This window comes from Sceloporus occidentalis, unplaced genomic scaffold (assembly GCF_023333645.1).
Source record: "Sceloporus occidentalis isolate IW3139 unplaced genomic scaffold, rSceOcc1.0.p SCAF_9, whole genome shotgun sequence".
Classification (NCBI taxonomy): domain Eukaryota; kingdom Metazoa; phylum Chordata; class Lepidosauria; order Squamata; family Phrynosomatidae; genus Sceloporus; species Sceloporus occidentalis.
Genome location: NW_028316989.1, coordinates 15,939,951 through 15,954,100, shown reverse-complemented (window position 1 = coordinate 15,954,100; position 14,150 = coordinate 15,939,951).

Sequence of the window (14,150 nt, the reverse complement as noted above, 5' to 3'; positions counted from 1 at the left end):
TTGAAAATGTTCCAAAAAAGTATAAATTTACCTTGATTTCCCATTTTTTATAAGGGACACCATTGTGCTATGTCATTATATTTAATGGGACTTGAGCATACACGGATTTTGTTATACACGGGGGATCTTGGAACCAAACCCCAGCGTATAACAAGGGTCCACTGTATATATCGCCCCTCTTCCCCTCTCTAAAGTTGCTGCCCATGAGTTTGGTTTTATAAAGCGTCTTTTGCGGCTTGAGTCATATAAGCCATGTTCGTTTCGCAGCAACGTAACCCCAGAATCCCATTCCCTACCGAATCCTGAAGTTGCAGTTAAAGTGGTATTACATAGTATTATTTCTGCAGTGTAGAGGCACCCCAAGATCTGAAGAATTTTCTGTATCACATTCTCTTCAATGCTGGAAGTTTGGACACTGAAGGAAAATTTCATTTTGGGGTGGGCAGAGAAGCAATGTCCTTATTCTCCACTCTTATAGCTATATCTCTGCTCCTCTCCAGAACTTAATTCCAAACACCAAAAAGAAGAAAGTTTGGAAAAGTTCCTTTGGAGACTACAGGTCCCAGTATCTCCCAGCCAGTATAGCCAAGACTGGCGAAGGGATTCTGGAGGTTGCAGCCCACAAAAAAGGAACTTCCCCAAGCTCTGCCTGAAGGAAAGCCAGGATGGATGATAATAGGAATGTATGGTTTTCTGAGCACTTTCTCTGCAAGAAACAAAAGAAGACAAAACAAAATCTTTGCTTCGAGAGCTAAAAGCAATATGATGCAAAACTTCAAAATAACAAAATGTGATGCAAATTTCCTCTTTGAATTTGGGAAAAAGTGGATTGGCATGTTTGAATGTTATGCTTCCCCCCATCTTAAAAATAGAAAACAAAATGGGACAGGTGCCACAGGGACTATGATTTTGATCAAAGCAGTGGCATTTGGAAAGAGGGGGTGAATCACTTCCTTCTTTCTGTTTCTGTATATAACTATACACACACACACACACACACACACACACACACCCCACATACATGCTGCCAATCCAAGTTTCCTTTAATCTCACAGGAGAGAAAAATATTACAGGTAACTGTGGGGCTGTACATACCAGCATCAAAGGCCGGCATGGGGCAGAGTTGGGGCATGGCATCTGCATGATACACACTCTGACTCTGCCCCCATGCTGGCATGATGCCATGTGCCCTACCACATGGTGGGCGGTGTCACGGCATTCATCTGCACTGTGTCCAGAAGATGCAGGAACAAAGAAGTGCCGAAAAGCCGCAGTGCCAGAGGCTATGTTGTATGTATTTTGATTTTAGTAACCTGTAACCCCGCTTCGATCCATTGGGAGAGGTGGGGAAACACAAATAAATTTTATTATTATTATTATTATTATTATTATTTTCCACAACACAAAAAGGAGCCACTTTTTACGGCTCCTTTTCTGCAGTGCAGAAAGGCCAGATCAGGGCCACGTGTGGTTGCTGCGGCCTCAGTCTGGCAAAGAAAGAGGTCCTGCCTCACCCTTTGAGAACCCCAGGTCCATCACATAGTCCACACCAAAGCTGTACAGCAGTAAAGAATCGATACATATTCCAGCATCTTCTATGAAGCTTAGAATAAAAAAGAATAATGGCAGGGGGCAGGAGGGGGAAAGAGGTTGAGTCTTAAATGACTGGCATAGTTGGGATAGGTGCAAGGAAAGCACTCTGTACATATTTCCATAAATTGACCTTTTCACTGTTACTTCTGCAGGTGCAGCTGCTGTTCCTTTGGGACCTCTTACTTAAAATGAAGTCCTGCAACAAGGAAAGACAGGTTCCTAGCCCTGTTTTGAGTACAACCCTCCAATATATCAGCTGGCTTGATAGATGGATGGAGAAACGGAGGCAGCTGATCGTTCACAACCAAGCAAGCAAAACACTAGTCTTTAAGGTGTGTGAAGCTGGACCTCCAACATCATGTAGAAGTTACTGTGGGGGATAACTACACTACAAACAGATGACATTTACTATCATGATCACCTGAGAAAATATCCAGAACTGTAATATCTCCTGGAGATAGGAGTATATCTCAGAGGAGGGCAATAATAGCCTTAAGTATCAATGTCAATGGAGGTGGTGGAGAAACTCTCTTTACTGTTCTACCTGAGGTTGTAGTATGTCTTGGGCCACCCTGGTTCTGGTGTGAGGCTGTGGGTTTTTTGCCTTTCTAAGAACCAGCACTTGAAAGATTAAGTAAAGTGGTCCCTCCACATTTGCTGGGGTTAGGGGTGAAGGATCCCTGTGAATGTAGAAAAACCACAAATAAAAAAACTATTCTTTTTACCTAAGGGAACACTTCTCAAGGAATCTCCAGTGCCTTCACTGCAACTTTGTGGTCAACATCTTCCTGAAGTTGATCATAGAATCCTGCTGGAAGACCTACAAGTGAACAGAGAAGTGTTTTCTCTGGGAACTTCTAGGTTCTCCATCAGAACAACCATATGGTCAACTTCTGGTAGAGTTGTGCTGGAGGACCTAGAGATTCCCAGAGAGAACAATATTAATCAAAACCGCAAACAATCAAATCTGCAAAAGCCAAGGCCACGAATGTGGAGGGCCAATTGTAATTCAATGTAGTGATGGAACGTCTTAGCAAAACGTCAGGAATAAATTCTTCCAGAACATGGCCACATAGCCCCAAACCACCACAAAAACCTACTCTTAGACTTCATAGGCATAGGAGTAAAATTTGGAGTAAACCCAAAGATGCCAATGAGGTGACACCTGACTCTTGAAACTGGGGCTGAGTTATCGTTTATTAAAGGTGTTTGTCTACCTCTCTTCACATCAGGGATGGAAGAGGAGTTGACTCTCTCTCTCTCTCTCTCTCTCTCTCTATATATATATATATATATATATGAAAACATCAAAAGATTCAAATGACAAAAACACTAAGATGAGACTGAAATAGCAGTAAAACAAGAAAAGAAGAAGCAAGAGGTAAATATACAAGCACTATATAAGCAACCAATTAAGGCATAACAAGTGAAAATGAATTAGAGATGCTGGAAAACTACTTAAAAGACACCCAGAAGGCTGGGGAGGGGAAATAACTAGGTATTTGCAGCTACAAGAAAACAGAGGCACAGGGCATATTTACCTGAGTGTATTTACAGTTGTAGCAGCTTGATGCCACTTTAATTGCCATGGACCCATTTTACAGAGACCTGGGATTGTAGTCTGGTGAGGGAATTCAAATTCTCTGCCAGAGTGCTTTAGTCCACTTCCCTGACTACAGTACCAGATCTCTGTAGCAGAAAATTCTTAGTACCTGACCATACTACAGATCCCAGGATTCCAGAGGATGGAACTGTGGCAATTAAAGTGCTCTGAAATGGCTGTAATTGTATAATATATCTATATGAGGAATGGGAAACTGTGTGAAGGCCAAGGCCAAATTTTCCCCATACTCCCCCTGTAAGCTATACCCCCCAGACACACACACACACACACACACACACACACACACACACACACACACACCAGAAGCCTAAATGCTGAAATTTTCCTCTGCAGTCCCTCTCAAAATGGTGACAGACTGGAGAGGAAAACAGATATTCGGGGGGGAGGGAGTGTGACAGTACTTGTGGGAGAAGACTAGACATATTTTGACATGCTGTCTTGCATTTGAGGAGGGCTTTCTGTTTAACTGGAGGACAAAAATTGCCCTTAAAGTGTGCCTAAGTGCATAAAAGAAAGTTTTGAGGGGGGGGGGGGGACTTCTGGGAAGGTAGAAAGCTTCAAGTCCATGAATTGCATGTGGTCCATGGGTCATAGTTTATCCAATCCTGGTGTATTCAAAGGGATCTTGTAGCACCTTTGAGACCAACTGAGAGAAAGAAAGAAATTGGTAGTATACGTTTTTGTAGACTTGAGTCTACTTCTTCAGATGTATGGAGTGAAGTCTCTAAAAACAAACCTTTATAAGCAAGCTGTGTATGTAAATAACATTAGAAATGCAAAATTTATGTGTATGGTGATGAGTTGACATGTTTGGTTTTAATGATGGTCATAGCAACTCTAGTAATAGTGCCACAGTGTCACAGTTGTGGCAGCCAGACATTCATTGACTCACAGCCCTCAGTTATGAATGACTTGGATGAAGGAAAAGAGGGCACACATATCAAATTTGCAGATGGCACCAAATTTGGAGGGGTAGCCAATACCCTAAAGGATAGGATCAGAATTTAAAATGATCATAAGAGATTTGAGACTTGGGTCAAAACTAAGAATAAGATTTCCTATGGGGAGAAATATAGGATACTACACTTAGGTAGGGAAAAAAACATATGGAAGTCTCAAATATAGGATGAGCGACATCTTACTTGACAGCAGTGCATGCAAAAGGGTTCTGGGAGTCTTAGTGGACCAGAAGCTAAACATAAATCCACAGTGTGATGCGGCAGTTAAAAACCTCAATATGATTCTAGGCTGAATAAAATAGGAGTACAGTGTCTAGATCAAGGAAAATAATAGTACCTCTCTATTCTGCTTTGTTCAGACCTCACCTGGAAGACTTTGTCCATTTATGGGTACCACAATTCAAGAAAGATGTGGACAATCTGGAGCGTGTCCAGAGGAGGGCAACCGAAATAATGAAAGGTCTGGAAACCACCATGCCCTTTGAGGAGAGACTTTGAGGAGAGACTGGAAACTGGGTATGTTTAGCTTGGAGAAGAGAATATTAAGGGGTGACATGATAGCCATGTTAAAATATTTGAAGGGATGTCATATTGAGGAGGGAGCAAACTTGTTTTCTGCTGCTCCAGAGACTATGACACAGAGCAATGGATTCAAATTGCAGGTAAAGAGATTCCTTCTAAACATTAGGAAGAACTTTTTGATGGTAAAAGCGACATTGGAATATGTTGTCTCAGAGTGTGGTGGAGTCTTATTCTTTGGAGGTTTTAAAGCAGAGGCTGGAGTGTTTTGATTGTGTCTTTCTGCATGGCAGGATTCTATGATTCTCCCAGATAATCTTCCCTTTTGAGTGACATCATGCCACAATAACATAATAATATTATATTATTATAATATAGTATCTTCTGAATTAATCCTGCTAAGAAAACACGTGTGACTTGATGGCACATAAGATAAATGATGCTGTTTTAGGTCTTCTTGAGGTAAAATGGCAATGATTAGCTGCTAGCAAGACCATGCTACGAAGTGGTGGCATCCCCAAATGGACCTCAATTCTGTTGCCAAAGGAACGTGTAGCACCTTTGAGACTAACTGCGTAAAAGAAGTTGTAGCATAAGCTTTTGTAGACTTTTCTGAGAAAATAGGCCTAAGTCTAGGACAGCGTAAACTACAACTTATTTCACACAGTTAGCCTCAAAGGTGCTAAATGTTCCCTTCGCATAGTGATATTCCAGACTAACATGGCGATGTCTCTGAATTTTAAATCCTGTTGTCAGTTCTGGGCAAAGTAAACCCATTGGGTCTATTAGATTTCCTGATGTATTGACTCATCATTCAGCAATTGAATTAATGACTTTGCTCTACTTGGGACTAGCCCACAGGATTCCAGCCGTGGTTAGCTGGCATGTGTCCCCACATTAGATAACTCAGTGTCAAACCTCGACAAATCTTGAGTCACGGCCCATCCCAGTCCCAGTTTTTGCATAAGAAAAACTGCACATTTCAGTCCCACCTCTGATCTGTGTCGTCCTTCGTGGTAAGAGCTGTGCCGCTGCAGCATTGCTTTGACAGGTCTCTGGAGGATTTCAAGGAAGCTCCACACCCACTTCATTCACACTAATCGGCTGTTTAACGCAGAAGAGTTCAGTGTTATGAATGAAGGAGAGCATGTTTTGGCTTGCCGATCAACTCGCAAATATAATGCTCACTTGTCAAAATGAGCAGAGTGGGTTTGATATATATATATATAGTCCCAGCAATATACTTTGGAGATGGTATTTGATGGAAACCATATTCTCTGAAAGTGAAAGCTCTCTGGCATTGGAGTGGGTGGGGAGGGATTGTGCCCGCTGTTCCTTTAAAGTTTCTGTAAAGTTTCTTTTCGGCCTTTGCTGTGGATCTCTGAGTCACCGCTTGTTGGCGAATGTGGGAGGAAGTGAAACCGCAGCCAGTTCTGGAACAAATTTGAGGCAGCTGAACTGAGGTCTCGGTGGGTTTTCAACATCCCATTCGCTGGGGTTTCATTCATGTATTGGGAGGAAAGGTTATGGAGCCATTTGGAGAGGTTGGATTGGGGTGAGTGAGTTGTGCAGCACACTGATGGTGGGGTGCTCTGAGTGTGTGCTTCTCTTCTCTTTACAACCTTAATGGGGAAGGCCTACAGAGCACTGTTAGAGCACATGGGCTGCATCCTCACTATAGAAATAATTCATTTTGACACCACTTTATTGCCATGGCTCAATGCTATGGAAATCTGGGATTTTTTGTTTATTGTGGTACAAGAGCTCTCTGACACAGAAGGCTAAATGTCTCACAAAACTACAACCCCCAGAATAACATAGCACTGACCCATGGCAGTTAAGGTCAAACTGGATTATTTCTGCAGTGTGGACAGACCCATGGTTTTCTATGCAAGTGGTTTCTTGCTCCCAGTATCTTCAGGTGGGCTTAAGAAAGACCCCTGTGGAAAGTCCTGGCATGATGTTACTTCTTGGAGGAAGCTATTAGTTATTTTAGTAATATTTTTCCTGCTACAAGAAAGTCTTCAAAAATTGTGCAGTTTTGACTATTTTGAAGAATATTCACAAATTAGGACTTATTATATGCAAAATTCGCATGGGGCTGTTTTGAGAAGAAAACAGGAATTGCAGGAGGTAATTCCTGTCTATGAAACAGCCTTTTCAGAAAAGAAAATAATATTTATCTGCAGAAATAATTGTTTTCTGCACAGAAAGCAGCCTTTTCTGCATGATACAATTATATGCAAAATTTACATAGAATAAACCACCAATTGCAGAATTTCCAGAGCAGGGGATGCTATTTTCTGTGCAAATCAACCACTTGTGAATTTTGTACAGAATAAGTCCCGATTGTGAATATTTTTGGCAGTCCAGGAATGTTCTCATAAAGGTTACTCAACCATTTTTTAAATCACTATTTTCAAATACTCTTTCCATTCCAGCTAGGCAGCTTAAATGATATAAACAATGATTATTCAGACTCTGAAAAGGGCAAGATATCACCCTTCCTCTCCCTTTACCTAAATGAATTAATTCAGTGAAAACTGATTTTACATTCTGAATCCAGTTTGTAGCAATTGAAGTAAACTAGGGACAAAAGGGGAAAGTGTGAAGAGAAGAGAAAAAACTGGGACATTTTAAGAGCCGCTAAAAAAAGTGGAATCAAATATGAAGCCAAGGACTGGATTATTTTCACGCTCTAGATATTACAACTCCCAGTAGCCCTAGCCAACACAGCTAATATTGGGGGATTCTGGGAGTTTTACTCTAATGACATCTGGAGGACCACTTGATTCCCATCACTTGTGTAAACGCTTCAACAAAATTCAGCAAGACAAGGACAGATTTTCTATCTTGATGCTCTAAATAAGGACACAGAGAGCTGTCTCAGACGGATAGCATGAATTTTCAAAAGAGCAAGTCAACACCCAGAATTGGGGTTCAGCCATGAAACACTTTGGGCCAGATGAAGTGAGATGTGGGAGCAGTCTTTCACATCTCAACATGGTTGGCCCTTACCCAAATCTCTGGAAATCTGTGTTTATAAAAGAGAAGATCACATTGATGCAAAGAAAGACCTCATTAAAATAATAAGTCATTAGGCAGAAGGGACTGGTTACATGGAAAAACACAAGATCTGCAAAGAGAGTATTTCAGATCTTCTCACTCCCCAGGAAAACCCAAAGCTTTGAGCTGAAATGATGTGATAATTTGTTTCAGGCTTTTGTGGGGGAAAGATGTACACAGAGAAGTGTACACTCATTTAAGCAGACCTGGGGGAAAAGTTCCTCTTTTTTGCTACAGATCCCAAATTGCCTAATCGGCATGCACTGGCCATTCTGCTTGGATGTGAAAAGTGGCTTTTAGAACAAATCAAAGTCAAACTCTCCCTGGAAGCCAGGATAACAAAATTTAGGCTGTTGTGTTTTGGCCACATCATAAGGCAGGACTTATTGGAAAAGGCAAAGATGCTAGGAAAGGTAGAGGGCAGTAGAAAGAGAGGAAGACCACATGCCAGATTCAACCAGAAAGGTCATGGGCCTGAGCCTGTAGGACCTGAGCAGAGCAGTGGAGGACAAGGGGTCTTGGAGATGTCTCATCCACAGGTTCGCCATGAGTCCAGGTTACTTCAAGGGCAGTTAACAACGAGATTTATCCATCCAACCACAATAATTCCAAATGGATTGACAAAACATCTGAATGAAATTGCCACAGATAGGATCATAATAATGCAATTACAAAAAGCCACACTGCTTGGAGTCTACCACACTATCCAAAAATATCTCCCTAGATTCCTAGGTGATTGGATAGAATCATATAGAATATGGCCAAATAGCCCAAAAAACCCACAAAAAACTAAGAATCTTAATAATTGCTGGTCCAGAACTCCAGTTAGCAAATACCCAGTAGACTGTGAAACCTGTTTTTGTTGTTACTACTACTATTACTATAGTTGGCCCTTGGTATCCACTGGGGTTTGGCTCCAGGAACATCCCCAAAATGCACCCTTCCATTTTTTGCTGTGTTAGTGCAAGATTTCAGGAAAACCCACAACAAGAAAAGGAGACAAATGGAAGTTCTGTGGACTTCTAGCTCCGTATAATGTAAACATGGGGATGATGGTGCCAGATCCTGCAGGAAGAGTGAGCCCCCAACCTGGGAATCATTGCTTTGTCAAACTACAGCTCCCAGAATCCTCTGGCAAGATTGGCTGGCTGGAGAATTCTAGAAATTATTGTCCAAACCAGAAAGTGAAAGAGAGAGACTGATTCCAAGTGGTGCCTTTGGGAGCTGCAGCAGAGCTTGGCTTCCTTAGCCACAGTCTGTGCCAAACAGACCTTAATTCTGTGCCAAGAAAACATGCAACCTGTGTAATTTATGTAAATGAGTAATTTGCATGTATTTGCTTGGCATAATTTCTTCCGATCCTGCTAATTGTGGGGAGGAGCCATAACCTCTGCCAGGCATTGACTCTCCCAACCCCAGTTCCACCCTTGTCTTCTGTTCACAGGCATGAGGGCCAGGCACTTGTTTTTGCAGGGTGCTGCAGCTGATACTAATGTCTGCCGCTTTTCCTTTCCCAATGAGGTGGAAAAATTGCAGGATGCCCCACAGCCAGCTCTGCTTCTGGCAGCCAGCATAGAAATCAATATTCCTCCCTTCTGACTACAAAGCTTGGAGTCGATGCTCTGCAGAGCACTTCCCTGATTGCCAGTAATGGATGAGCTGTTCCTTTCTCCTGCTTCCCTCTGCAGCAAGGAGTGATGGAGGGGAGCTACCTTGCCAGAAGGCCTCCCTCCCTCCTAAACCCAGCCACTCCTGGATTGATTATGCCATCCCCAGCTCCAGACACTGAGCTTTAAGCAAGGCTATTTCTGAGTCATGCTCATCCCCAGCGCTGGTGCATGAGACACCAGTGGGAGGTATCATTTAAGAAGTGCAGGCAGGGTACACATTCAGGTGACCTAGATTTTGCAAACTGAGCTGAAGCGCTGTCTGCGGCAGAGGAACACCAAGCCAAAAGCTACACTGTGGGGAGGCCGTTTGCTGTCTTTTTTGGAAGAGAGAGGCTGGAGCAGGAGGAGGCAAGCCCTGGCTGGGGCAGATTTCTTCCCTTGCTTCCTCTTGTCCCTGTTGGATTCACCAATGTTGCTCTTGCATCTGTAGAAAGAGAAGGAGGGGGATTCAAGAACATAATTTTCCAGCACAAGATCATTAAATGTGTTACTGTTCAAAATTGCTCTCAACCTTCCCCGCCATCCCAAAATCAGCTCTCAAAAGCAGCTACACTTGTTTCTCAATGCTGGTTGTTCTCAAGATATGTGTGTGTATGTGTTTTTGCCTTCGAGTCACCTACTGATCTGTTGTGACCCCATGAATGTTATAGGATTGACTTAGCAAGGAGTCATCAGAGGTGATTTTGCCAGTTTCTCCCTCTCAAATATAGCCTACAGCACCTGGTATCCATTGATGGTCTCATCCAAACAGTAACCAGGACTGACCCTGCTTAGCTTCCAAGATCAGAAGCGATCTGATGCCTTCAGGGTATTCAGGTGGCAGCTCAAGATATTTACTAGGAAGCAAATAAATAGCAAGTGTCTCTATCTGCACTACACAGTAAGAACAGTTTCAGACCATATTAAAAATTGTGGCTCCATCCTGTGGAATGCTGAGATTTGTAGTTTGATGAAGTCCTCAGCAGAACTAGGTAGAGACGAACTCATTTTAGAATGAGTTGTGCATGTAATGGTTCCTTTTTGCATTCAAAAGCTTGGATAGTATTATAGAGTTTGTTTTGATATGTTTTTTGCTTATAATAGCCGGGGCTGCAACTTTTTTAAGGTAACATAAGTTTCTTTCTGTTACTCATTACTGGACATGTTCTAACCCAATCAGAGCAATGGGAGGAGGAGGAAGAGAAAGGGTCACATGAGTGGCTGCCTCCTGCTCTCTCTCTCTGGGATGATGTTCAGGTAGTGAGGTACAGAGGATGGGGAGGGCAGCCAGCAGGAGGACAGGAAAGGAGAGAGAAAGAGGAAACACATAAGCTGCACTGGAGACTCAGGTTAGTTGGAGATCCTTTTTTACAAATCTCCTATAAAGTTATTCTGCCTTCTCTGCCTTTCTCAGTTCTGCTCCCAAAATAGAGACTGCTGCCACTAGCAGAAAGAAAAAGAGAGTGAGGGGGTGGATGCATGGAGAACTGGAGGGGAAAGGGCCACCTTGCTAAGCTGGTGGCTCAAAACAGTGGTACAGGGGGCATACTTGCATTGGATGGGCTCCTGTGAGCTGTGAACCAAGAGTTCAAGGGAGAAAGGTGAGCTGCACCTGAGGTCAGATAAGGCATGAGATTTATAGTAATGGAGCAAGAGACGGGGAAAGAAGTGGGACTGAATGAGGGAGTGACCCGAAGTTGTGTTTGAAGAATTTTTGCATCCTGTAACAAACTCATGTGACAATCCCATGCCATATGTAGTTGGATTGTGCTGAGGGATTGCAACCCAAGGCATTTGGGTGGGTAAAAAGTGCTGATGAAGGACCACTTCTGTAATGTCTTTTGCATTTTTTTGAAATGTCCATGATGCAATGACTGAACTGGCCACTTGGGTGAACCAGAGAGGATTTCCCCGTGTTTTTCAATGCCAGAATAGTGACAGGTATTTGTAGTGATACTTTAACAGGCTGTTGGTACATTCCGTCCATTTGTGATTCTGGCAAACTGAGCACACAAGAGTGATAAAAGATCTATCTATTAGAATAGAGGTTCTCTACTTGGGTTCCTTGTAATCATAGGGTTTTGCAAGAGATTGTTAGGGGTTCAGTGAGAGATCATGACTGGTAAAAGAATTTTTTTTAGCTAGAGATATAATAAGGTTTTATGCAGGGGTTCCTTGAGGGTTCTTTCAGGGTAAAAAAAAAAGGTTGAGAAAGGCTATTTTAGAAGAATTGTGAACTATTTTCTGAGCTGAACCTGCCCTGCAATTTACCATATGTTTGGAAATCATGGTTCTGCACACCTGGGAAGGAGAGAGAGAAAAAGAGGTGGCTCATTGGGTTATGTACGTGGCTATGCGTCTGGTCAGCTATAGGCCAGTTTCACCTCAGAAAACAGTTCACAAATCTGTTCACAAAAGATCAGATGTTTAGTATGATACTGGTTTCTCCCAAGCACTTCTTTCTTTGAGTTTGAGCCTCAACCACACATGGACAGGATCAGTTCTGAGCACGGTCTGTTTCTCCACCTACTTGCACCTTTTTGTAACTAACTTAAAAGTGGGTATTGTTTCCCAACTAGGAGGGAGGTGAGATTCCTCATAAGAGTGTCCAAAAACTCTTCTGGATCAAACCAGATGTTCATCTAGCATCACTTCCTCCTGATTTTCACAATGGCCAGATGCCTTGAAGACACCCATAGACACAAGGAAGGCAGAAGGCAGTAACCTTCATTATGGTTCAGTATAGACCTTTCCCAAAACTTGGAATAGCTAGTTTTTAAAACTACAAGTCCCAGAATCCTCCAGTCAGCATGGTCCTTAGCCTCCAAAGTAATCTGGCTAATAATAATCAGTAATCTGAGAATAACATTTGAGTTCTGTTTCCTTCTTTGTAACTCTTGGGTTTGGAAAACAAATTTGTGCCTTCTCAATATGCCACTGCCTTTCCTCATATCCTCTCCAAGTGCATCTACATTGTAGAAATAAAGCATTTTGAAACCACTTTAACTGCCATGGCTCCATTTTATAGAATCCTAGGATTTATAGTTTTGTGAGGCACAGCACTCTTTGGCAGTGAAGGCTAAAGACCTTGTAAAATTGCAGATCCCAGAATTCCATAGGATGGAGTGACAGCACTGAAAATAGTATTAAAATGCACTATTTCTACAGTGTAGATGCACCCTCAGAGACTAAATGATTCTTGGGGGTTCATGTGGCATAATGTTGTTGTGTTTTTCAGGTGCACATGGAACCCCAGAGCAGATAGCAGCAGGGAAGGTAAGTACACCATTTTTATTTTTATTTATTTGTTTTTATTTTTTGGCATTTGGGTAACTGGAGGAGTTGTATAGACTGCAACAACAAACCAAAGCTGAAAGCACCTAGAAGTCCTTCTCTCATTTTGAAAAACATATCTTTCTTGTTATTAAAAAGTGAAGCCCTGCCCTGAAATCCATTTAAACTGGGAATTCTTGTTTCTGGAGGCTTCCAGCACAGCCAGTGCAGCCTTTCTTGGGCCAAAAACAAAGATCGCCCAGGGCATCTAGAGGTGCCACATGTGGACCCAAAACTGTTCTTTATCCATCCTTGACCTTTGAGAGAAATATGGGCAGAAGAGGAGACATGGCATGGCATACCCTCCAACTGTCCTGCTTTGGCAGGGACAGTCCCGCTTAATTCTCTGCTGTCCCAGCTTTTTTCAGCTGCTTTTAAAGTGTCCCAGTTTCTTCTTTGTTCTTTTGTTCTCAGCTTACTTCATCTGCTGCAAAATGAGTGCAAAACTAGTCCTCCATAATAACCTTTTGCTCTCTTGAGCACACTTTGATGTTGCTTGGCCTTATGTGTCCCGATGTTCATCTGTGAAATGTTGGAGGGTATGCTATGGAACCAACATCAGATCCAGTAAGTGGAATCTTTCCCAGTGGTCACAAATTCAACAGAAATCAATGGGAGGGAAAATACCATCAATGTGAGAGAAAAATATTAAGATTCATTTCTGGGATCTAGAATGGGTGCATAAGTTGGAACTTTGGAACTGCCCCACACAGTCCACTGCATTTGTAGGATTACATACTTACTAATGCACACTGATGACAGCAACATAGGAATACAGTCATGGTTATAGGGCTCTGTGCAAGTCTAACACAGGCCTAACACTGGGGTTTCCACTCTGCTGGTGGAGGGTTACCTCTGTCCCATCTTAACCCTTTTGGATGGGCCCATAGGGATGAAGTTTGATCTGCCCATAAGCGTTAGGAAAATGACTTTTTGAAGGATCTGGCAAGGTAGGGTCAAGAAAGATCAGCATGCCAAACCCACAAAGCTTGTTGAAATGAATTCTGAATTTTCTGGGGAAAGAGCTGTTTTATTCTGGAAATTTTACATCTCCAGCCCAAGCTTAGAATCACACTCTTGCAAATCTGGATATTTGATGCCGATTCTCTGTTCTCTCTAATTTCTTTCCATTTCTGCCAGGGATTCCTGCTTCACCCGCCCCTGTACAGAATCAAAGAATCCAAAATTGGTGGGAAACCCATTTTATTTTATTTTATTGGTACAGCAGTAGCCAGAATTTTGATGTAAGCCTACACATTCTGGTTATGTGCTGTGAGAATTCAAACCTTCCAGCCACTTCTCATTAAGAGGTGGATGACGGCACACCTGAAAACACATGTGTATTTTATCAACGTGTTAGGTGATAGGTGCGCATATTGCAAGCCGTGTTTCTTTCAGTTTCTACAA